Source organism: Arachis ipaensis, chromosome B06 (assembly GCF_000816755.2).
Source record: "Arachis ipaensis cultivar K30076 chromosome B06, Araip1.1, whole genome shotgun sequence".
NCBI lineage: Eukaryota > Viridiplantae > Streptophyta > Magnoliopsida > Fabales > Fabaceae > Arachis > Arachis ipaensis.
This window is the reverse complement of record NC_029790.2, coordinates 93,266,192-93,292,306: the sequence shown is the minus strand read 5'-3', so window position 1 is coordinate 93,292,306 and position 26,115 is coordinate 93,266,192. Positions and strand designations below refer to the sequence as shown.

Sequence of the window (26,115 nt, the reverse complement as noted above, 5' to 3'; positions counted from 1 at the left end):
ATTTATTTTGTGACTCCACATGATCATGAACCTATAAAGACATATAACTAAGAAAAATATAGTTAGATAAAAAATTGGGTTACCTCCCAACAAGCGCTTCTTTAATGTCAGTAGCTTGACAGTGGGCTCTCATGGAGCCTCACAGATCTGCAGAGCTTTGTTGAGACTCTCCAACACCAAACTTAGAGTTTGGTTGTGGGAGTTCAACACCAAACTTAGAGTTTGGTTGTGGCCTGAGGTTTCAGCTCAAAATTGTTTGCTCCAATGGCAGGAATGGAGATGCTTCTTCCATGTAAATTGGAATTAGGTGCAGTAAAGTCACCAAGCATTCTCCTTGCATTATTATTATTTTCAGCTGCCATCTCCTTTTCCTGTTTGATAGTTTCTGACAGGTGCTTGTTGGTTTGTTGTAATTCAGCTTCTTTTAGTTTTCTCTTCAGAGTCCTTTCAGGTTCTGGATCTGCTTCAACAAGAATATTCTTGTCCTTGCTTCTGCTCATATGACAAAGAAGAGGGCACAGAAAAATAATAATAATAGAGATCCTTTTTTTTTGTGAGTGAGGGAGAGATGTTAGTAGATGAATAAACAAATAGAAGGAGATGAGAGAGAAGAGAATTTTCGAAAATTATTTTTGAAAAAAAGAGTTAGTGATTTTCGAAAATAGTTTTTGAAAAAGGTTAGTAATTTTCAAAAATTAAAATAAAAATTTAAAATAATTAGTTAAAAAAAGAAATTTTGAAAAAGGGAGGGAGATATTTTCGAAAGTTAGAGAGAGAGTTAGTTAGGTAGTTTTGAAAAAGATAAGAAACAAACAAAAAGTTAGTTAGTTAGTTGAAACAAATTTTGAAAATCAATTTTGAAAAGATAAGAAGTTAGGAAGTTAGAAAAGATATTTTGAAATCAAATTTTTGAGAAAGATATGATGAGAAGATATTTTTGAAAAGATATGATAGAAATTAGTTTTTGAAAAAGATTTGATTTTGAAAATCACAATTAATGACTTGATTCACAAGAAATCACAAGATATGATTCTAGAATTTAAAGTTTGAATCTTTCTTAACAAGTAAGTAACAAACTTGAAATTTTTGAATCAAAACATTAATTGATTATGTTATTTTCGAAAATTTGATATAAAAATTAAGAAAAAGATTTTTGAAAAATATTTTTGGAATTTTCGAAAATAACTAAGAAATTTAAAAAAGATTTGATTTTTGAAAAAGATTTTGAAAAAGATAAGATTTTCAAATTGAAAATTTGATTTGACTCATAAGAAACAACTTGATTTTAAAAATTTTTGAAAAAGTCAAATCTAATTTTCGAATTTATGAGAGAGAAAAAGGGAAAGATATTTTTTTTATTTTTGAATTTTTATGATGAGAGAGAAAAACAAGAAAAATGATGCAATGCATGAAAGTTATGGATCAAAATCATGAATGCATGCAAGAATGCTATGAATGTCAAGATGAACACCAAGAACACTATGAAGATCATGATGAACATCAAGAACACATTTTTGAAAAATTTTTAATGCAAAGAAAACATGCAAGACACCAAACTTAGAATTCTTTAATGCTTAGACACTAAGAATTCAAGAATGCATATGAAAAATAAGAAAAGACACCAAACATGCAAATGCAAAGATCAAACAAGAAGACTTACCAAGAACAACTTGAAGATCATGAAGAACACTATGAATGCATGAAATTTTCGAAAAATGCAAGATGCACATGCAATTGACACCAAACTTGTAACATGACTCAAGACTCAAACAAGAAACACAAAATATTTTTGATTTTTATGATTTTATAAATTTTTTTGTATTTTCTTTTAATTTTTTTCGAAAAATATTTGGGAAAAAGGAAGCAATGAATTCATAGTCCTCAATCAAAATCCTGGGAGTTAGACATGGCTTAATAGCCAGCCAAGCTAAAACATGTTATATGAAACACTAGAATTCATTCTTAAAAATTTTGAAAAAAATATATTTTTGAAAACAATTTTTTTTTTGTTGAAATTTTTCGAAAACAAAAGAGAAATTTTTGAAAGATTTTGAAAAATTTTTGAAAATAAAACAAAAAGAAAATTACCTAATCTGAGCAATAAGATGAACCGGATCACCTTCTTCTTGGCCACAACATCATAGAAGTGGTCTTGATGGGCTTTAGAGATGAACCTTTCCATCTCCCATGACTTGGAGGTGGAAGCTTTTGTCTTCCCCTTCCCCTTTCTAGAGGATTCTCCGGTCTTAGGTGCCATCAATGGTTATGGAAAAAAACAAAAAGCTATGCTTTTACCACACCAAACTTAGAATGTTGCTCGCCCTCGAGCAAAAGAAGAAAGAATAGAAGAAGAAGAAGATATGGATNGGTATGAAGCAAGCTATGGTCACCTTGTAAATCTCAGTCAGGCGGATATAAAATAGTAATGGGGTTTTCGAAATTAATTAAATAAAATAGGGATAGAAATACTTATGTAAATCATTGGTGAGAATTTCAGATAAGCGAATAGAGATGCTTTTGTTCCTCTAAACCTCTACTTTCCTGCTATCTTCATCTAATCAGTCTTACTCCTTTCCATGGCTGGCTTTATGTGATACATCACCATTGCCAATGGCTACTTTCGGTCTTCTCTCGGGAAAATGATCCAAATTTATGGAGTGTAGAAACTCTACCGTTAAAATTACATAAGTGAAAGGTCCAGGCATGGCCGAGATGGCCAGCCCCCCTGATCTAAGAACTAGGCGTCCAAAGATGTCTAATACAATAGTAAAAGGTCCTATTTATAATAAACTAGTCACTAGGGTTTACATGAGTAAGTAATTGATGCATAAATTCACTTCCGGGGCCCACTTGGTATGTGCTTGGGCTGAGCTTTAACTTTCCACGTGCAGAGGCCATTTGTGGAGTTGAATGCCAGGTTTTGATCCATTTCTGGCGTTCAACTCTGGTTTTGGATCCTTTTCTGGCGCTGGACGCCAGAATTGGGCAGAGAGCTGGCGTTGACTGTCAGTTTGCGTCGTCTATTCTTGGCCAAATTATGGACTATTATATATTGCTGGAAAGCCCTGTATGTCTACTTTCCAATGCAATTGGAAGCGCGCCATTTCGATTTCTGTAGCTCCAGAAAATCCACTTTGAGTGCAGGGAGGTCAGAATCCAACAGCATCAGCAGTCCTTCTTCAACCTCTAAATCTGATTTCTGCTCAAGTCCCTCAATTTCAGCCAGAAAATACCTAAAATCACAGAAAAACACACAAACTCATAGTAAAGTCCAGAAATGTGAATTTAACATAAAAACTAATGAAAACATCCCTAAAAGTAACTAGATCCTACTAAAAACATATTAAAAACAATGCCAAAAAGCGTATAAATTATCCGCTCATCAGTCTCGTATCTCAGGCTGTTCATGATGGTGGTCACCATGTTTTAGGGTTTGTAATTCTCAATTCTCATATCTTATCACTCTCTCTCTCTCTCTTTCTCACCATTCACCAACTTCAATTCTTTAATTTCTGTTGCATCTTTCTATGTTTGTGTAAGTGTATTGTTTCAATAGTAATCAATTTTCTAAGAATATAGTATACTAATCATTAATCAATGGTGCTCACAACTTAATTGGATTGCAAATATTGGTCCAAATAAAAGGGACCATTTAGAGTAGATATTATGAATGAATCTATTACTTGTATAATAGTCGTGGCTCATTAAGCCACGCGTCATTCTCTCAATTAACCAGAATAAAAAAATGAAACGGGGAGTAACGCAAACACGTTACATTCTTCCATCTAATCTTCTCCCCTATGTGCGTTTCACTTCAACCCGTCTCCTCCTCTATCTCCTTGAAAACCTTAAATCCCATCTTTCTCTTCGTTCTCTCCTCGATAACCCACTCCATCCTTACAGTCGATATCCTCTCTGGCTATTCACGCTCCTTCTGTCTCTCTCACCGAGTAGTTTGATACCCCAATTCCCGAAGAACAACTCTCTCAACCCCTATTTGAAAACCCTAACCAACCGAGCTAAGTGGATTATTCATCTGAGAGAACGATAAAGGCGATGGCGATTGTGAGTTTCAGCCGGAGAGATGCTCACGATAATGAGCAACTATGATCTCTATTGGGTGCTTAATACATTCACGGAAGTGAAGAACTTTGGTGAGACATGTTCAGTGGGATCTCAACCGTCGCTCTCCTCGTGCAGGTATTCTGCCGATATCTTTCTTTGTCTGTTACTGCAGGTTTAATGTCGTTGATTTTGAATTTTCATTGTGGGTTGGCGGTCTTTGATTTGGAATTTGGTATTTTTTTTTTTGTTTCTCAAATCTTTGAGTTGTTCTGATGGTTGATTCTCATCAATTTGAAGTAGATTGGTTTTCTTATCTGCGGTTGCTAGAATTTTCTGCAATTTGAAGTTGCGTCTATCCTTAAATCTTCCTTGTTATCGCACTCTGATTCGAAGTGGGTGAGGGTTTTAATTTGGTTGGTGGTTGGTGGTTGGTTGCAGCTCATGTTGTCAGAGTCAGAAATTAGAAAGGCCAGTTGAACATACTCAATTCAGGTAAGTGGGGTGGATTATTGTTCTGTTGTAAGTTATTTGTGCTTATTTTGTAACCCAAATGTGTATTTGGGAAAAGTACTTATTTTGTATTTGTGCTTCCTTTTAATTGCATTATTATGACTTGTGTGCAAGAAAGTAAATATGAGCGATGATAACATCACAAGGAATAAATGGTTGAAATGGCAAAGTCTAAATTGGAAGCCTTCAAATTGGTATTCAAAGAAGGAGAAACCGTTGAGAGCACAAAATGCAATAGAACAAGGTACCTTTTATCCTGTCTTTTTGGATCTTATGTTGTGTGAAAAAAAATAAATGTTAATTTATTATTATTTTTTTACTGTGATCTGTTGGTATATAATTTAGGGTTTTTAAAAGATCCATTGAGGATCTTTGATAGACTCAAATATGAGATTGCAACACAGTTCTACTAGTAACAAAAATAGAGTGAGAAAGTCTGCAAGAAAGTTAAGTTAAAAATATTTTCTTTTTGCTTTTTTTATATGAATTATGTTTAATTTGTTATTTTCTGTGGTTTTATAATATTTATTTGTTATTTGAGATAATTCATATTTTAATAGTTTAAATTGATAACTTTTTTATTATTACTCCGATCAATGTTGTATTTGTTACCTTTATTTCAAATCTATTAAATGAATTGTCTGATTTGGGAAGTGCATGAAGAAGAAAGAAATATTTGTGCTTTCAGCAAGTGCAGTGATGTCGTAGTATTTTTAGGGTGGGTTTGGGATTGTATGTTGATACATAAAATTTTTAAAAAGTGAGATATTTGTATTTTAAAATTGATATTTTTGGTAATTTTATGCATTGAAAAAATTATTGTGTTTGTATTATGAAGGAGGCAAATTTTTTCCTTTAGAGTTATGCTATGTACCAAAGATAGTTGCGTGCATTTGAATTCTAATTCACTATTTTTTGTGTTGTTTTGTGTTGGTAGGTGTAGATGTATAAGAGTTCAATTAAGGTTGTTGCTGGTTTCGGATCTGAATTTGCAGCACAGTCCTACTGTAGACAAAAATTAGGTAAGAAAATTTTTAGAAAAATTAATTAAAATAATTTTTCTTCTGATATATTTGTGTATAAACTGTGGTATATTGTGATTTGTTTGTATATGGAGCCTTAACAATATAGAGTACCTCTTTAATAATTAATGTAAAATTCATATCACAATTATATACAAATTGCAAATAGAATAACATAGAGTACAGCTTTAACAATATAGAGTACCCCTTTAACAATTAATGTAAAATTCATATCATAATTACATACAAATTGCAAATAGAATAATATAGAGTATTATTTTTGTTCATTGAAAATATACCTTAAGATTATAGGTTTAATATGGATTCCCTTAAATTTTCTACGAACATAAAAATTGAAATCATTTAGTGGTGGAAATATTAAATCGAATGTGAATTTGTGTTATTTGATAAAGAAAATCAAGGGGAATTTACTTAGATTCATTTTTCTCATGATTGTGTTATTTATTTTCCCTCTTTTCTTACAAGTTAAGAGTGATAGGCATGATGGATGACGATTTATTTTTGTTGGTCCACTCTGCTATTTGCAGTGGCGGTGGCGGCGGCGGTAGCACTGCTGGTTATGACTCTTTATTCATGTTACTATTTTTTTTGTTATTTTTCATTTTATTTTTCAACTTTGTGCCTTATTATTTATATATAAGTGTACACCACTTGATTTTTATTCAGAAGCTATTTAAAATACTTTTTTCAATTTGTGTTCACCTCTTCTTCAATTGTCGATGACCTCTTGGCTTGCAAAATGAAGCTGCTTCATGAAGTTAACTGATACTTCACCTTGCTTACTAAAGTTTTTTTTGTTTTGTTCTCTGTCTGTTCCTCTCATTTTTATAGTTTTATCTGCTTGATTTTGTACTTTAAAGATAGTCATAATTTATTGAAGTTTTTTTCTTCTTTTTCTGATATTGGTTAGGAAGTGTTTATTTTTTGTTTAAAAATATTCTCATGTTTCACAAATTAAATTTTTAACTTTAATAGAAAATCAGATATTTATTTTAGTTTCACTGGTGATATTAAATCACTTTTTAATCTTTAGATTACCGATGCCATATTTCTCAATTTTAAGTCTTATATTTTTCGATTTTTAAAAGATATGATTTTATGCATTTGAATAATAAAATACTTTTGTTGTAAAAAGTGAAAAAATCTATAAAGGTTGATACGGTTCAATTTCAATTGCTGCCTTCCTCATTTTGTATTTTTAACCTGTGAAACGTGTATTTTTAAGCTGGTATCTCACAAATGAAATTTTTAACTTTAATAGAAAACGAGATATTTAATTTAGTCTCGCTGAAGATAATAAATCATTTTTTAATCTTTGGATTACTAATCCCATATTCCTTAATTTTGACTGTTATATTTCTCAATATTAAAAGATATAATTTTATGCACTTGAATGATAAAGTACTTTTATTGTAAAAAGTGGAAAAACCTATAAAATTTGATATGGTTCAATTTCAGTTGTTAGCTTTCTCATTTGCTTCAGATTGGAGCTATTTATCTTTTATATTTCTAACTATTGAATAATACTTTTTTATGCATTCAATTTTAAAAAACTATTGTGGTAAAAAAGTGTGTTTATTTTTTGTTGTTTCTCTAAACTTTTGGTCTTTATTTTCTTGGCTTGCAAAATGAAGTTGCTTCATAAGTTAGGTGATACTTCTCCTTGCTTATTTATATTTTTTTTTGGTATGCTAAAAAATAATTACAATATTTTTCTTAATTGGTATATTTTGTTACATTTTTTACGATTGATACATTTTTATTCACTTATTTTCAGAAAGCAAATGTGGTCAACAATTGAAATGCTATGTAAACCAAACCGGTACACGTTATCCAATGTAATTTTCTCTAATTTCTGTGAGAAATATTTTATCCCAATTTATAGGGGCCAATTTTATCTGCTAACTTCGTTGAGTTGTATGTTAAAAAGTCGTTAAAAAGTTTTATTACTATTCTTTGTTTTGTTCTCTGTCTGTTCCTCTCATTTTTATGTTTTTATCTGCTTGGTTTTTTATTTTAAAGATACTCATCAAATTTTATTTTAGTTTCACTTTAATAGAAAACCAGAAATTTATTTTAGTTTCACTTGTGATATTAAATCACTTTTTAATCTTTGAATTACTGATGCCATATTTCTTAATTTTGAGCCTTATATTTCTCGATCTTTAAAAGATATAATCTTATGCACAAAAAACCTATAAAAGTTGATACCATTCAATTTCAATTGCTGCCTTCCTCATTTTGTTATGTTGAGAAGTTGTTACCTGTTTCTTTACTACTGTTTATTTTCTTTTTTTTTTCTGTTTGTCATTTTTCACCACCAAATTGAGTGTCAAATTCACCTTTGTGCTTTTTTTTTCTCTTGAGAGTCAAAATTATCTTTGTGCCTTATTTATACATAAGTGTACACCAATTGAGTGTTATTTTAAAGCTATTTAAAATACTTTTTTTTATTTTTTATCCTCTCTTCTTTGATTGTCAAAGAGCTGTTGGCTTGGAAAAAAGAGCTGATTGATGAAGTTAAGTGATATTTCTCCTTACATATTTTTACTTAAATTATATTTTTGTTTTATTTTGTGTGGTTTTACAATAACTTTTTTTCAGATATGGGAAGGTTCATAGGTGTATTAAAAACAATTAGAATATTGTTTTACGCAAAACTTTTGGACAATTTTTAAGAATTTTGACGAGTGACACATTTTTATTCACTAAATTTCAAAAATAATATGTGGTCAACAGTGAAGAATGTAAAAGTGAGAAAAACTATAAAATTTGATATGGTTCAATTCCAACGGCTGCCGTCCTTATTTTGTATCTTGAGAAGTCGTTACCTGTTTCTTTATTACTTTTTATTTTTGTTATTTCTGTTTGTTTTTTTTTTTTTTTTTGTCACAACCAAATTGAGTTTCAAATTCATCTTTGTGCCTTTTTTATGGTGTTCTCTTGAAAGTCAAATTTTTCTTTGTGCATTATTTATGTATAACTGTACACCACTTGTAACACCTACCATACAGAGTCTTATGCTTAAGCCATAATTCAGAGATGGCAAGGTATTACGACCTCTAAAATAAAAATAAAAAAAAAGTATGTATAGTAGTATGAATGATGTTTATAACTAGGAGCCTTTGAAGGAAAAATGGGTAAACAAAAATCGTGACTCGAAAAGCGCAACACTCCGATCGATAACGTAACGAACAAGGATAAACCAACACGAGATTATATATATACGAATGAGTGTCAAAATGGGAATATCAAAACTCAAAATTCGGTTGCGAGGATAACCGGTCCGAGCATAGCAATAGATACATATATTAAAATAAGGAAAACCCCAAAGAAAACCCAAAGGGACATAAAAACAGAGAACCTATCCTCCAAAATCTCCTATAAGAGGAGTCATCACAGCTTGTATTATTCAATGGAGATAAAAGTATCTAAGAGAAATCATAAAATCAAAACAGAGTCCCTAGAACAAAGGATCTTCGCTAATCCAGAAGTCTCCAGCATGCTTCAGCGAGAAACCTCACGTCCTGCATCTGGAAACCACAAAATCCGCATGGGTGAGAACCAGAGGTCCCCAGCATGGTAACAGTTCCCCATATATAACATGTAATAATAGAGGAAAGCCAAAGGAAATCCTAGAAATTTCTCCAGATAATCTTATAAACAAGATAAACCATAAAGGGCATCTGACTAAAGATCCTTCAGTCTAACTAATACTTCCCTTTCCAATTCTTTCAGACCTCCCAACCACCAGCAGGAGTATAATATAGCGAACACAGTTATATCAGACAAGAGATATACAAATAGGAACAAATAAGGCATTTAGAAAGATAGCAAGTAATATGCAGTCAAATAGGCAATCTGAAACAATTCACATAGTATGCATATGATGAATGCATATCCCTAAGGGCTGATGATATCATCTGTCGGTTATAGAGCCAACCCGACAAGTCCTGGTAGCTAACCATTGGACTGTCCCTCTGTCGTGTCTCCCCAACTCGAGTTATACTCAATATAAATTTGATCATAATCATGATCCATATCCATCACCTTCACTGGTGAATATTTATGGGGGTGAGCTCATCCAGGGCTTTCACAGTGCCCGGCCACCCTGACGACATAGGGTCAAAAGAGCTTCGAGTTTCAACCTGGAGCACGTGGTGGCTAGCCACTGCTTCCTCCCAGGGAAACTCTCATCTCCGATAGTGGAAGTGCAAACATTCACAACTCATTCAACAGCATATATGCATTTATACTTAGCCATAATCATGGCTCCGCCGTAACACGGCAATAATCTAGCCATCCGGCTCACAGTTAAATCCATAACCAGCCAATTCATTAACAATTACGGCCCTTCGGCCCGTGGCATTAACAAGCACTTCCACCGCCATCCTCCGCATTTCACATAATCATCTTTGATCCTCATTGATCACTCATTTTTCCCTTGCTTCACTTGCAAGTTACCACATTCACTAGCTCCTTGTCTCATTGCTAGGCCATAATGATTTAAGACATAAGTGGTGAGATCGGAGGCTTAGAAGTATGAAACTTGGCTTTTAAAACTCAAAAATCAACTTTGGGATGAAAACAGAGCCACGCGTACACGCACTCCACGCGCACGCGTGGATGGCCACAAAACTCATTGACGCGCAAGCGTCATACGCGCGGACGCGCGGATTGAAAAATAGCCAAATGACGCGCAAGCGTTAGCCACGCGTACGCGTGGGTGCTCTTGCGCCCCAGGCACAAAATTGGCACAACTCTGGCACAACTCTCGGGAAAATAGTTGGGAATTTAGTGCAGCGGATCGACGTGCCCGCGCACACCATGCGCACGCGAGGATGGTGCTTTCTTGAAGAACGGCGCGTATGCGCAAGTGCGCCTACGCGCGGAGGGTCATTCTGCTAAAAATTTTCTAAGTTAAAAGCTGCAGAATTCACATATTCAACCCCCAATCTTCCGATGGACATAACTTTCTCATTTTAAATCGTTTTTCGCACTTTCTTCCAGCGGCGTGGACATCCCGGATCCAATTTCATTTCTAAACAAGTTTGGTACAAAACGAGGATCTGTAGTCCGAGTTATGTCCCTTATTCAACCTCAATTACTCATCAAGCATATATCACAACATGCATATTTCTCATACGTCATACCATCAAGGCATCAATAATCATCATCACATATATGACCACATCATATATCCCAACTATTCAACAACATCAACAATTCAATGCCTATCTTAGGGCCTCTAGCCTAAGTATTTCCTACCACATTATATATTAGATACAAGAAACTGAGACCATACCTTAGCCGATTTCCCAAGCTCAACCGGAGCACTTCCAAACCACTTGTCCACAAGTCCTCTAGGTCTCAACACCTCCAACAATAGATTTTTACCATCAAAAATCCTTTTTCAAGCTTTCCAAGGTCTTAATCAATCCCCAATATTCACATATACACAACCTAAGCCACAATCATCATACCCATACACAACATCTCAATACCCAAACATCATAGAACAACAAATTACACTAGGGTTGAGAATCTTACCACACCCAAGGTCCAAGAAGATAAGATTAACCTTCTCCTTCAAGAGAGTTCGGTCCTATAACATCAAAGAGCCCAAAATCTCAACATTTTTGCTCATGAAACTCGAAATCAAAGCTGGATATTCAAAGAGCAAAACGTGGCTTACCTCAAGATTGATTGTATGGGTTTTGTAGAGCTCTCGGTGGTGAATGCGTGGTCGCAAATGGTGCGGCAATCGGAGCTCTAGATCAAAAGTTATGGTGGTTTGAAGATCAAATGAAAGAAAGAACTTGAGAGAGTGTTCTTCCCTCCATGTCCTCCATTTCAGCGTGTTTCTTGAGTGTAGTGAGGAGAGAGAGTGCTGAAATGAGTGTATTAGGTTTAGTTTAGTTGGGCCAAGGGCCCACTTTGGGTCCGGTTAGCCCGGTTTGGCCCGTTCGGTCCAATCTTGGTCCGATTTCTATAAAATTGGTACTGAAATTCTCATCTCAATCTCCTCTATCATATTTAGCCATAAAAATCACATTTTTTTGGCTTTCTAGAATAAATTCTCATTTATGGGTTAATTGGTCATTAATTAACCGGGTTTTACATTCTACCCACCTAATTAGGAATTTTGCCCACAAAATTCAAATTCAAATACCTGAGAATAAGTGCGGATAATCCGTTCGCATCTCCGACTCAAGTTCCCAAGTGTGTTCCTCAACACCGCCTCAACTCCATGCCACTTTGACTAATGAAACCTCTTTTCCACGCAACCGTTTGATACTAGTATCATCAATTCTGACTGGAGCCACTGGAAGCGTCAAATCTTCTCTTAACTGAACCGATTCAGGTTCTAACACATGGCTAGCATCAGGAGTGTACTTCCGAAGCTGCGACACGTGAAATACGTCGTGCAGGTTCGAAAGATCAGGTGGTAGAGCCATCCGATACGCCACCGGTCCAACCCTCTCCAGGATTTAAAACGGACCGATGTATCTAGGATTCAACTTCTTTGCTTTAATCGCCCTACCTACTCCTGTGGTTGGAGTAACCTTAAGGAAAACATGGTCTCCTTCCTTAAATTCCAAGTGCTTCCGCCTCTGATCAGCATAACTCTTCTGGCGACTCTGCGCCGTAAGCATCCTATCTTGGATTTTCTTGACTTGTTCAATGGTTTAAGCTATCATCTCCGGCCCCAACAAGCCTTTCTCTCCCGCTTCATACCAACACAGCGGAGATTGACATTTCCTCCCATACAAAGCCTCATACGGAGCCATTCCAATGCTCGCATGGTAACTATTATTGTATGCAAACTTCACTAACGGCATATACCGATCCCAACTCGCCGATTGGTCCAAAACACAAGCTCTCAACATATCCTCTAGCGTTTGGATTGTCCTCTCGGATTGACCATCTGTTTGAGGATGGTAAGCCGTACTCAAGCTTAGTCAGGTTCCGAAAGCTTTTTGAAATGCACCCCAAAATCTCGAAGTGAAGCGAGGATCTCTATCAGTGATTATAGTAGCCGGTACGCCATGAAGTCTCACAATCTCCTTTATGTACACCCGTGCTAGTTCCTCAAGGGTGTAAGTCATCCGAATGGGTAAAAAGTGGGCTGATTTCGTCAGTCGGTCCACAATCACCCAAATAGCATCAAAACCAGTCCTAGTCCTTGGCAATCCTGACACAAAGTCCATTGCAATACTTTCCCACTTCCATTGCAGAACCTCTAAAGGTTGAAACATTTCGGAAGGTCTTTGATGTTCAATCTTTACCTTTTGACAGGTTAAGCACTTTGAAACATATTCCGCCACATCATTCTTCATACCCGGCCACCAAAACATTGCCTTTAAATCATGGTACATCTTAGTACTTCCCGGGTGAATGGAGAATCCGCTTTTGTGTGCCTCCTTTAAGATATCTTGCCTCAAAGTGCCAATTTCCGGCACAATGATCTTACCCTTGAATCTTCATAACCCATCTTTTTCTTCTGACACTCTCCATTGTTTCCCTTGCTCAATAGCCGGTAACACCTTCCATAACGCTTCATCATTCTCATGGGCCTTTAGGAGTTCAGACTTAAAGTCACTTGAGATCTCTAATTGGCTCAAACACAAAGTTTCAGATACTTCTTGAGCACCAATTTTTTTAGACTCTTGAATCCCTTGAGCAACTTCTCCTCTTGAAGCATCATCCAAGCCGCATATAACGACTTCCGACTAAACGCATCCGCCACTACATTCGCCTTTCCCAGATGGTAATTCAACTCAAAGTCGTAGTCCTTCAATAATTCCATCCACCTTCTCTGCCTCATATTAAGCTCTTTCTGATCAAAGAGATATTTCAAGCTCTTGTGATCGGAGAAAACTTGGAACTTAAATCCATAGAGGTAATGCCTCCACACCTTTAGCGCAAACACGACCGCAGCGAGTTCCAAATCATGCGTAGGGTAACTAACTTCATGCGGTCTCAACTGGCATGAGGCATACGCCACCACATTATGATGCTGCATCAGCACGCATCCTAGACCCTTTAGTGAGGCATCACAGTACACCTCAAACGGTTCGTTCGGCTTAGGTAACACCAACACAGGTGCAGTGGTCAACTTTTTCTTCAACGCCTGAAAGCTCTTCTCACACTCAGGAGTCCAAACAAATGGTGTGTCTTTGCGGGTTAACTTTGTCAACGGCAAGGCGAATTACGAAAAGCCTTTGATGAACCTTCGGTAGTAGCCAGCTAAGCCTAGAAAACTCCTTATCTCAGTTACTGTGGTTGGTTGCTTCTAATCCATCACAGCCTCCACCTTGGCTGAATCTACGGCTATTCCCTTCTTACTCACCACGTGACCCAAAAACTTCACCTCACTCTTCCAAAAATCACACTTAGACAGTTTCGCATAGAGTTTCTTCTCCTTTAGAATCTGCAACACGGTCCTTAAGTGTTCCGCATGCTCTTCTTCACTTTTGGAGTAAATCAGTATGTCGTCAATGAAGACAACAACGAATTTATCCAGAAACGGACAGAACACTCTATTCATATAATCCATGAATACTGCAGGAGCGTTCGTCAACCCAAAGGACATTACAGTGTACTCGTAATGACCATAACGAGTCCTGAAAGCGGTCTTAGGGATATCCTCACCCCTCACCCTTATCTGGTGATAACCGGATCGCAAATCGATCTTAGAGAAAACCCCAGCTCCATGTAACTGATCCATGAGATCATCAATCCTTGGCAATGGGTACTTATTCTTTATCGTGACCTTGTTCAGCTACCTGTAATCCACACAGAGCCGCATACTTCCATCTTTCTTCTTTACTAGTAACACTGGAGCACCCCACGGGGAAACACTTGGTCGGATAAAGTTCTTACCCAACAAATCCTCTAACTGAGACTTTAGCTCGGCCATCTCTAACGGTGACATTCTATAAGGAGCACTTGAGATTGGTCCCACCCCAAGCACCAATTCAATAGCAAACTCGACCTCTCGGTTAGGTGGAAATTAATCAATGTCATTGGGAAACACTTTCGGAAACTCACACACCATCGGAATCTTTTCCAACCTTTGATCATCACCCGAAACACCCGCGGTTAACAACAGGATACCCTAACATTCGATTCCGGAACAGTTCACCATCATCGAATTCAAGTAATAATTATTCACCACGACCGGTCCTCCTGTATCTTCCGGCATAAAGTACACCGACTTTGTAGAACAATCAAGCAGGACATGGTTCTCAGATAACCAGTCCAATCCCAAGATAAGGTCAAGACCGATCATCGGTAAGCAGATTAAATTATGGACAAAATCACACTACTTGAACCTAAACGAAACTTTCGGGCATCCTAGCCTAGTTACCATGGCCTCATGGGTAGCATTATACACTTTTAGGTCATAACCTAAGGTTACGATCTTCAATCCTAACTCATGGGCTTTCTCAAATGCAATGGATGAATGTGATGCTCCCGAATCAAATAAAGCATTTAAAGTTCGACCAGCTATTTCACAGTTACCTCGGATAAGTGCCTCAGATCCCTCAGCACCTATAGTTGAAGTGGTGAACACCCGACCAGTCTGTTGCGCCTTCCTGGCACCTTGTTTTTGCTTCTCCGGACAGTTTGGGACCTTATGTCCCGCCTTACCACAGTAATAGCACAAGCCCCACCCGGCCTTGCACGGGGCTCCCGGATGGTGACTTCCACACCTAGCACAAGCTTGCTCATTCTGAGGCTGCTTTCCAAACCTTTTTCCTCAGGAGTTGTTGTTGTTGGGCCTCCTAAAAGAACCTCCCCTCTTGAAAGGTGGACCTCTAGGTGCAAAGCTCTTCCCTCGGTTCTGTAGGAATGATCCTTTGTGACTCCCTCTCTCAGCAGCTGCCTTCTTCACACACTCTTCAGCAACCCTACACTTGTTCACCAACACAGCGAAAGTTCTGATCTCCATTGGTCCCTGAGCTCCATTTCTGTCATTGCCATGGTTGTTCATCTGTTGACCAAGAGCCTCAGCAGTGGCTTGCATAGCAGTAGCCATGTTCTCCAACGCAGTCATAAGGTTCACCGGGTCGTTAGGGTTAATCTCTGGCGCACGAGCATTCATATGACCTCTCCCACGGCCTCTACCGTGTCCACGAGGCGCCATCTGGTTCCTATACACACCAAACATTCGATATTAAGTTAATCAGTCTCAATATCAGAAGTCTAGTGCTTCAAGTCCCAAATGTATGCTCATGAATGTTTATGCCAATTATATCAAGTAGATATACTAATAGCATATAACACACATACAGAGAATGCATAGAAGCATAGTCAGTCCATCCCTCAGGCTCTACAGGACCGAACTGCTCTGATACCATAATGTAACATCCTACAATACAAAGTCTTATGCTTAAGTCATAATTCAGAGATGGCAAGGTATTACGACCTCTAAAATAAAAATAAAAAAAAGTACGTATATTAGTATGAATGATGTTTATAACTAGGAGCCTTTGAAGAAAAAAGGGGTAAACAAAAATCGTGACTCGAAAAGCGCAACACTCCGATCGATAATATCAAAACTCAAAATCTGGTTGCGAAGATAACCGGTCCGAGCATAGCAATATATACATATATTAAAATAAGGAAAACCCCAAAGAAAACCCAAAGGGACATAAAAACAGAGAACCTATCCTCTAAAATCTCCTATAAGAGGAGTCATCACAGTTTGTATTATTCAATGGAGATAAAAGTATCTAAGAGAAATCATAAAATCAAAACAAAGTCCCGAGAACAAAGGATCTTCGCTAATCCAGAAGTCTCCAGCATGCTTCAGCGAGAAACCTTACGTCCTGCATCTGGAAACCACAAAATCCGCATGGGTGAGAACCAGAGGTCCCCAGCATGGTAACAGTTCCCCATATATAACATGTAATAATAGAGAAAAGCCAAAGGCAATCCTAGAACTTTCTCCAGATAAAAATCAAAGCTTATAAACAAGCTAAACCATAAAGGGCATTTGACTAAAGATCCTTCAGTCTAACTAATACTTCCCTTTCCAATTCTTTCAGACCTTCCAACCACCATCAGGAGTATAATATAGCGAACACAGTTATATCAGACAAGAGATATACAAATAGGAACAAATAAGGCATTTAGACAGATAGCAAGTAATATGCAGTCAAATAGGCAATCACAAACAATTCACATAGTATGCATATGATGAATGCCTATCCCTAAGGGCTGATGATATCATCTGTCGGTTATAGAGCCAACCCGACAAGTCCTGGTAGCTAACTATTGAACTGTCCCTCTGTCGTGTCTCCCCAACTCGAGTTATACTCAATATAAATTTGATCATAATCATGATCCATATCCATCACCTTCACTCGTGAATATTTATGGGGGTGAGCTCATCCGGGGCTTTCACAGTGCCCGGCCACCCTGACGACATAAGGTCAAAAGAGCTTCGAGTCTCAACCTGGAGAACATGGTGGCTAGCCACTGCTTCCTCTCAGGGAAACTCTCATCTCCGATAGTGGAAATGCAAACATTCACAATTCATTCAACAGCATATATGCATTTATACTTAGCCATAATCATGGCTCCGCCGTAACACGGCAATAATCCAGCCATCCGGCTCACGGTTAAATCCAAAACCAGCCAATTCATTAACAATTACGGCCCTTCGACCCGTGGCATAACAAGCACTTCCACCACCATCCTCCGCATTTCACATAATCATCTTTGATCCTCATTGATCACTCATTTTTCCCTTGCTTCACTCGCAAGTTACCACATTCACTAGCTCCTTGTCTTATTCCTAGGCATATCATAATGATTTAAGACATAAGTGGTGAGATCGGGGGCTTAGAAGTATGAAATTTGGCTTTTAAAACTCAAAAATCAACTTTGGGATGAAAACAGGACCACGCGTACGAGCACTCCACGCGCACGCGTGGATGGCCACAAAACTCATTGACGCGCAAGCGTCATACGCGCGGACGCGTGGATTGAAAAATAGCCAAATGACGCGCAAGCGTCAGCCACGCGTACGCGTGGGTGCTCTTGCGCCCCAGGCACAAAACTGGCACAACTCTCGGGAAAATAGCTGGGCATTTGGTGCAGCGCATCGACGCGCCCGCGCACACCATGCGCACGCATGGATGGTGCTTTCTTGAAGAACGGCGCGTACGCGCCAAGTGCGCCTATGCGCGGAGGGTCATTCTACTAAAAATTTTCTAAGTTAAAAGCTGCAGAATTCACAGATTCAACCCCCAATCTTCCGACGGACATAACTTTCTCATTTTAGATCGTTTTCTATCCGTTCTTCCAGCGGTGTGGACATCCCGGATCCAATTTCATTTCTAAACAAGTTTTGTACAAGACGGGGATCCGTAGTCCGAGTTATATCCTGTCAAAATATTCCCAAAAACCATGTTTTCATACAAAACTACAAGGTGCCATTTTCAAAACAAGCCATTTTCAACTCTTTTCAAAATCAACCAAAACATGCCAATTTCAACCCTTTTTTAAATCAATTAAAATGTACCAAAATTAACATCAAGCCTCCTCAACTCACACATCAACACTTCACCACAATTCGCAAAACATCATCCCACTAATTTAACACTTCTCAATCAAATGGCTAAGAGACAACACATAAACATGTCATACATACTTTCTCATTCCAATTTCCCATGATACCACTTTCAATTAACCATCATTACACATACTCAATATCATACTCACCATCAACATGGTGTCACCCACAATTCAACCTCAATTACTCATCAAGCATATATCACAACATGCATATTTCTCATACGTCATACCATCAAGGCATCAATAATCATCATCACATATATGACCACATCATATATCCCAACCATTCAACAATATCAACAATTCAATGCCTTTCTTAGGGCCTCTAGCCTAAGTATTTCCTACCACATTACATATTAGATACGAGAAACCGAGACCATACCTTAGCCGATTTTCCAAGCTCAACCGGAGCACTTCCAAACCACTTGTCCCCAAGTCTTCTAGGTCTCAACACCTCCAAGAATAGATTTTTACCACCACAAATCCCTTTTCAAGCTTTCCAAGGTCTCAATCAAGCCCCAATATTCACATATACACAACCTAAGCCACAATCATCATACCCATACACAACATCTCAATACCCAAACATCATAGAACAACAAATTATACTAGGATTGAGAATCTTACCACACCTAAGGTCCAAGAAGACAAGATTAACCTTCTCCTTCAAGAGAGTTGGGTCCTATAACATCAAAGAGCCTAAAATCTCAACATTTTTGCTCATGAAACTCGAAATCAAAGCTGGACATTCGAAGAGCAAAACGTGGCTTACCTCAAGATTGATTGTATATGTTTTGTAGAGCTCTCCGTGGTAAACGCGTGGCCATAAACGGTGCGGCAATCGGAGCTCTAGATCAAAAGTTATGGTGGTTTGAAGATCAAATAAAAGAAAGAACTTGAGATAGTATTCTTCCCTCCATGGCCTCCATTTCAGCGTGTTTCTTGCATGTAGTGAGGAGAGAGAGTACTGAAATGAGTGTATTAGGTTTAGTTTAGTTGGGCCAAGGGCCCACTTTGGGTCCGGTTGGCCCGGTTTGGCCTGTTCGGTCCAATCTTGGTCCAATTTCTATAAAATTGGTACCGAAATTCTCGTCTCAATCTCCTCTATCATATTTAGCAATAAAAATCACATTTTTTTTTGCTTTCTAGAATAAATTCTCATTTATGGGTTAATTGGCCATTAATTAACCGGGTTTTACACCACTCATCATCGGATTTTTATGCTATAATTATTTCAGCCTTATTTCTTCTTGGGTATTGAACTAATTAATTAATTAGGTGCCTTTTTATTTTCTTCAAAATGCATACGAATTTAGTGTTATTTGAGTTGTAATCATTTATCGAGCATTTATTTTATGAATGCATGTTTGTTTGCCTGTTTTCTAAACTAAGATTAGTAAGTGCTTCTCTTTTTTTTCTTACTCTGCAGTACTTGAATTGAACTTGAGTTGTTCACATATTCATCCTTTTGAGTTCTTGCACATGAAAAAATTGAGAGTCAAATTTTACTTTGTACCCTTTTTTTCCTTTTTCTTGATAGTCAAATTTATCTTTGTCCCTTATTTATATACAAGTTTACACAACTTGAGTTTTATTTGGATGCTATTTAGAATACTTTATTATTTTTTGCTCATGTCTTCTTTAATTGTCGAGGAGCTGTTGATTTTGAAAATAAAGCTACTTGATGAAGTTAACTAATAATTCTCCTTGCTTAATTTTACATAAATTATGTTTTTGTTTTCTCTTATGTGGTTATATAATTTTTTTTCTGATACGTGAGAGTTCATAAGTGTATTAAAAATAATTAGAATATTGTTCTGAAAAAACTGTTGAAAAATTTTGATGTGTGATACATTTTTATGCATGTCTTTTCAGAAAGCATAGTTTTAAATAGTGAAAAATTCTGTATAAATCGATTTGGTGCAGATTTTCTCTTTATGCTTCTCTCATTTCGGGAAGAAATATTTTTTCCCAAATTATAGGGTCCAATTTTAGTTGTTTCATTCGTTAAGTTGTATTTTGAAAAGTTGCATTTTGTTATATTATTTATTTTATTTTTTTTGGTTCGTCTCATGTTGAAGATCTTATCTGCTTGGTTATTTATTTTAGAAAGACTCCTATTTTTTTAAGTTTTTATCTTCTCTAGATATTTATTTTATTTTCACTGTTGATACTAAATCAGTTTTTAATATTTTTATTACGAATGACATATTTCATAATTTTAAAACTTATTTTTCTCAATCTTAAATGATATAATTTTATGCAATTAAATAATAAAAAAATTTTGGTGAAAAAAGTTGGTAAACCTGTGAAAACCTATGAAATTCTATACATTGCAATTTCTCTTTTATATGAAGAAAAGATAAGCACTTGCTAATTTTATTTCTTGGTTTTGTTTGACATTCTTTTAAAATAAGATGAGTAAGTATTTATCTTTTTCTTTTTAATTATCCTACAGAGCTTGAATTATAATTCAATTTTTCACATGTCTATTTTTTTGAATTATTCAACACAATGGAATTAAAGTCAAATTTAACTATCTACCTTTTTTATTTTTTATTGCATCCTAGACCCTTTAGTGAGGCATCACAGTACACCTCAAATGGTTCGTTCGGCTCAGGTAACACTAACACAGGTGCAGTGGTCAACCTTTTCTTCAATGTCTGAAAGTTCTCCTCGCACTCAGGAGTCCAAACAAACGGAGTGTCTTTGCGAGTTAACTTTGTCAACGGCAAAGCTAATTGCGAAAAGCTAATTGCGAAAAGCCTTTGATGAACCTTCGGTAATAGCCAGCTAAACCCAGAAAACTCCTTATCTCAGTTACTGTGGTTGGTTGCTTCCAATCCATCACAACTTCTACCTTGGTTGGATCTACGGCTATTCCCTTCTTACTCACCACATTGGTACCGAAATTCTCGTCTCAATTTCCTCTATCATATTAAGCCATAAAAATATCATTTTTGGCTTTCTAGAATAAATTCTCATATATGGGTTAATTAGCCGTTAATTAACCGGGTCTTACATTTTTCTTATTATGTATTTCTTACAAAGTTGTGATTTATAACCAAAAAAAAAAATAAACACTTGCTAATTTTATTTCTTGGTTTTGTTCGCCATTCTTTTGAAATAAAATGAGTAAGTGTTTATCTTTTTTTATTATCCTACAGTGCTTGAATTGTATTTGAGTTGTTCACATATCCATTTTTTTTAATTCTACCACACAAAGAAATTGAGAGTCAAATTTATCTTTCTACCTTTTTTGTTTTTAGTTTTTTCTCGTGTGTTTTTGGTAACTAGATTTTGTTTGTATAATAATTAGATTGTGAAAAATAATTAGAGTACTATTCTATAAAGGGCTGTTGGAAAATTTTAAAAAATGTTGATCAGTGATACATTTTTTTTGTGGTCCAATTTCAGATGCTAGCTTCCTTAAGTTGTTTTATGAAAAGTCGTTATGTATTTTGTTACTATTTTGCGTTTTGTTCTTTGTCTGTTTCGCTCATTTTTTAGTTTTTATTTGCTTGGTTTTTATTTTTAGAAATACTCCTTTTATTTAATTTTTTAGCCATAAATACTTTTGACTGAAAATTTTGTTATGGTTGTGAGAATATTAATTCAAACCTTTTTTTTTATTTTTTTTTGTTGTCTTTGTTTGTTGAGTAATGAACATTGTGTTGTGAGAATCAAATACTATAACTTCTCAGATTAGTTGGATGATTTCTTTGAAGTTTCCGAGTTTCGGATTATGGGATTGATCAATTTGTTGGGTTGGTCAGACCACTCTTCAAACAACTTTAAGCTTATGAATCAATGGAGCTAATAAGATTTGTAATCTTGGAGCTGCCTGAAGAGTGGCCTGAGCAGTTGCTCTATTTAGCTATCAAGCTTATGTCGATTCTTTTTCTGAGAAATTTGAGTTTTTGATTCTGTTGTCCTATTTTTTTAAATAAAATTAGTAAGAAATTTATTACTATTTGTTACTCTTTTATTTATATCTTCATTCCTTGATTGTATTTCTTTTTTTCTTTTGAGCACAATTTTTGAACTTGATTAATGGTCATTTTGTTTTTTTGGTATTTAATTACATAGATAATTAGTTTATGTGTATCTTTATTGGAAATATGATATATTTTTCATTGAAAATCTAATAATATAAGAAACCTAATAAAATAATGATGTCTATACTAAAAGGTGTCCTCATCTAAGTCTACTAATCCTGGATTTGTGCATAGGTTTTCTTTTTATTTTTGGTTCTCGCTTTTCTCTGTATTACCTCATGTTGTCTTTGTTATCTTTCTCTTCTCTCTCATCCTCTTCTCATCCAATCCTCTCTCTTGCTATTACCTTACAATTTATATAGAGGATAACTTAGGGTTACTATAGCTTACCATTTATACACCTTATTTGTGCATCAATTGTTGTTAGCTTAGGACCTATATATAGGATTATTTAGTGGGCCCGCAAATATCTTTTGATTGATTTTTAAGGTCACTCAATATCTTTCAAATCTCTATCTTACTTGCTTCTTTTTTTTCCCTCCCAAAATAAGGATTTTATGGATTTCAAATTCAAATTACTCAATTGATATGTGTTTATAAATAAAGTATGAATTTATTGATCATGTCACATTTTTTTCACATTCATGTGCTATTGTATGTTTTTCTTAGTTGCTATTTAATTGACTGAAATCTATTTTCTCTTTCATCCCTTTAATTGCATTTCAAGATGAGAACTTCCATGGATATGGTTAATAAGATAAATCCTGAGAAAGAAGTATGGAACCTCAAAGTTAGGGTGATTAGACTTTGGACTGTTTCTACTTTCAGTGGTCAGCTTCTCCCAAATTTGATGGAGATAATTTTGGTGGATGAATCTGAGTTATAGTGGTCTAAATCTATTAAATTTTTTTGGCTGTTTGTTTTTTATATTTAGAAGTGTTTCTCCTTACTTTTTTTATATCGAGGTCTCAAATTTTGTTTCATTTAAATGTGTTTTTCTCTTTATTCCATTTGTCATTTATTAGATATTTGCTATAATTTGTGTTGATTGGTAAGGGTGCAAGATATAAGCTACTGTTCGGAAGACTATGATTTATAGGTTCAAAGTACTTCTCTCTTAGGGTCAAATATATGTCATGAATCTCTTCTATTATTATTTCTTATATTCCTTTTTCCACTTTTATTGTACTTGTTCTATAGTATTTGAGTTTTCTGTTTCTGGTGAAATGATTGTTTTGGGCCAACATGTTCGTGGATCCACTAAGTTATCTCTGAATCCTTCATTGTTGAAAACTTGATCCTACAGCTACTGTTGTTTCGGTGAATAAATAACAAAGATTTATTAGTTTTTGATCATCATGTGTATTGATAGTTGGATATTAGAGTGTAGTCATTAAAGTAAAATGTTATTTGTTGTAATAAAGAATGGTATATTTTGATACAGTGGGTAAGTAGAGCATACAGTTGGGTAAAAGAGAGAAACTCATCATGGTAAATTTTGGCAACAGATGTTTTTCGTTTGTGCGTCGCACATATTCCAAATGAAGAATTAAAGAGAAAGCAAAAAATAAAAAATAAAAGATAAACAAAAAAATGTCCTCTATGGTGCATTCTCTCTCATCTAAGTTAGGATTTTGATTAAAAAATAGTGGTTGAGATATTTGTAGGAACGAGTTGAAGTTGCGCAAAAGAAGCTTTAAATTTATTGTTCTTTTTTCTTTTTTTGATCTTGAAAAATAACAAGTTTGACGAGAGATATCAAATATTCATTCTTTTTCTCTTTTTCTTTTTCTTCAGTCAGCATTTAAACAAAATAAAAGTTCAAAATAGTATTTTTTTTTTTTTTCAAATTCTTAAGTTCTTCATCTTTTTGTGTATTTGACCCTCTCTTTTTGATAGATCTCTATTAGCAGTGAAAAATGACAACTTGCATTTTTGTAAAATAAATTTTTTATCCAAGATATAAATGATTTTAACATGATAAATAAAAAAAATTTATATACATAAATTATATTGGTTATGATTTTTAGTCATATTTATCTTTTGAATTGTGTTGTTTATATTTTGAAGTTGTATTTGTTGCGCATAATATATGAAGTTCCACAAGATACAATGTATTGTGAGGCAGGATCTTTATAGCCAATCCTAAGAAGTGCTCATCAAAGTGAATGTTTCAAAAAGTAAAAATACTTATGCAAACTATGAAAATGTTTCAAAAAATAAGAATACTTATGTAAACTATTGTAAGACCCGGTTAATTAACGACTAATTAACCCATAAATGAGAATTTATTCTAGAAAGCCAAAAATGTTATTTTTATGGCTAAATGTGATAGAGGAGATTGAGACGAGAATTTCGGTACCAATTTTATAGAAATCGGACCAAGATTGGACCGAACGGGCCAAACCGGACCAACCGGACCCAAAGTGGGCCCTTGGCCCAACATAACTAAACCAAAACCCTAGTTTTCAGCACTCTCTCTCCTCACAATACACTCAAACATGCTGAAATGGTGGAGGGGAAGGGAAGAACTCTCTCTCAAGTTCTATCTCTCACTTGATCTTCAAACCACCATAACTTTTGATCTAGAGCTCCGATTGTCGCTCCGTTTGCGGCCACGCGTTCACCGCGGAGAGCTCTAAAAAACTCATACAATTAATCTTGAGGTAAGCCACGTTTTACTGTTCGAAATTCCAGCCCTTGATTTCGAGTTTCATGAGCAAAAATGTTGAGATTTTGGGTTCTTTGATGTTATAGGACCCAACTCTCTCGAAGGAGAAGGTTAATCTTGTCTCCTTGGACCTTGGGTGTGGTAAGATTCTCAACCCTAGTGTAAATTGTTGTTCTATGATGTTTGGGTATTGAGATGTTGTGTATGGGTATGGTGATTGTGGCTTAGGTTGTGTATATGTGAATATTGGAGCTTGATTGGTGATTTTGGAAAGCTTGGAAGAGGGTTTTGTGTGATAAAATCTGTTCTTGGAGGTGTTGATACCTTGAGAGCTTGTGGACAAGTGGTTTGGAAGTGCTCCGGTTGAGCTTGAGAAATCGGCTAAGGTATGGTTTCGGTTTCCCGTATCTAATATGTAATGTGGTAGGAAATACTTAGGCTAGAGGCCCTAAGATAGGCATTGAATTGTTGGTGTTGTTGAATGGTTGAGATATATGATTTGTTCATATATGTGATTATGAATATTGATGCCTTGATTGTGTGATGTATGAGAAATGCATGTTGTGATATATGCTTGATGGATGATTGAGGTTGAATTGATGGGTGGTACCATGTTGATGGTGAGTATGATGATGATTATGTATAATGATGGTTGATTGGGAATGATATTATTGGAAATTGGGATGAGAAGGATGTATGACATGATATTGTATTTATCCTTTAGCCATTTGATTGAGAAGTGTTAGAATGGTTGGATGTGATTTTGGGAATTTTGGTAAAATGTCAATGTGTGAGTTGAGGATGGCTTGTTGTTGATTTTGGTACATTTTGAATGATTTCAAAGAGAAGGGTTGAAATTGGCATGTTTTGATTGATCTTGAAAAGAGTTGAAAGTGGCTTGTTTTGAAAATGGCACTTTGTGGTTTTGAATGAAAATATGGTTTTTGGGCATACTTTTACAGGACATAACTTGGACTACAGATCTTTGATTTGTGCCAAATCTGTTTAGAAATGAAATTGGATCCGGAATGTCCATGCCGTTCGAAAAACGGGTGAAAAATGATTTAAAATGAGAGAGTTATGACCGTCGAAAGATTGGGGGTTGAATCTGTGAATTCTGCAGCTTTTAACTTAGAAAATTTTTAGCAGAATGACCCCTTGCGCGTAGGCGCACTTGGCGCGTACGTGCCGTTCTTCGAGAAAGCATCATCCACGCGTGCGCGTGGTGTGCGCGGGT

At 35.8% G+C, this 26,115-nt stretch overlaps 1 pseudogene; it reads left to right on the top strand.

Moving 5' to 3' along the window:
* The window catches only part of LOC107647067, a 71,826-nt pseudogene that overhangs the window by 7,039 nt on the left and 38,672 nt on the right, over positions 1–26,115 (top strand).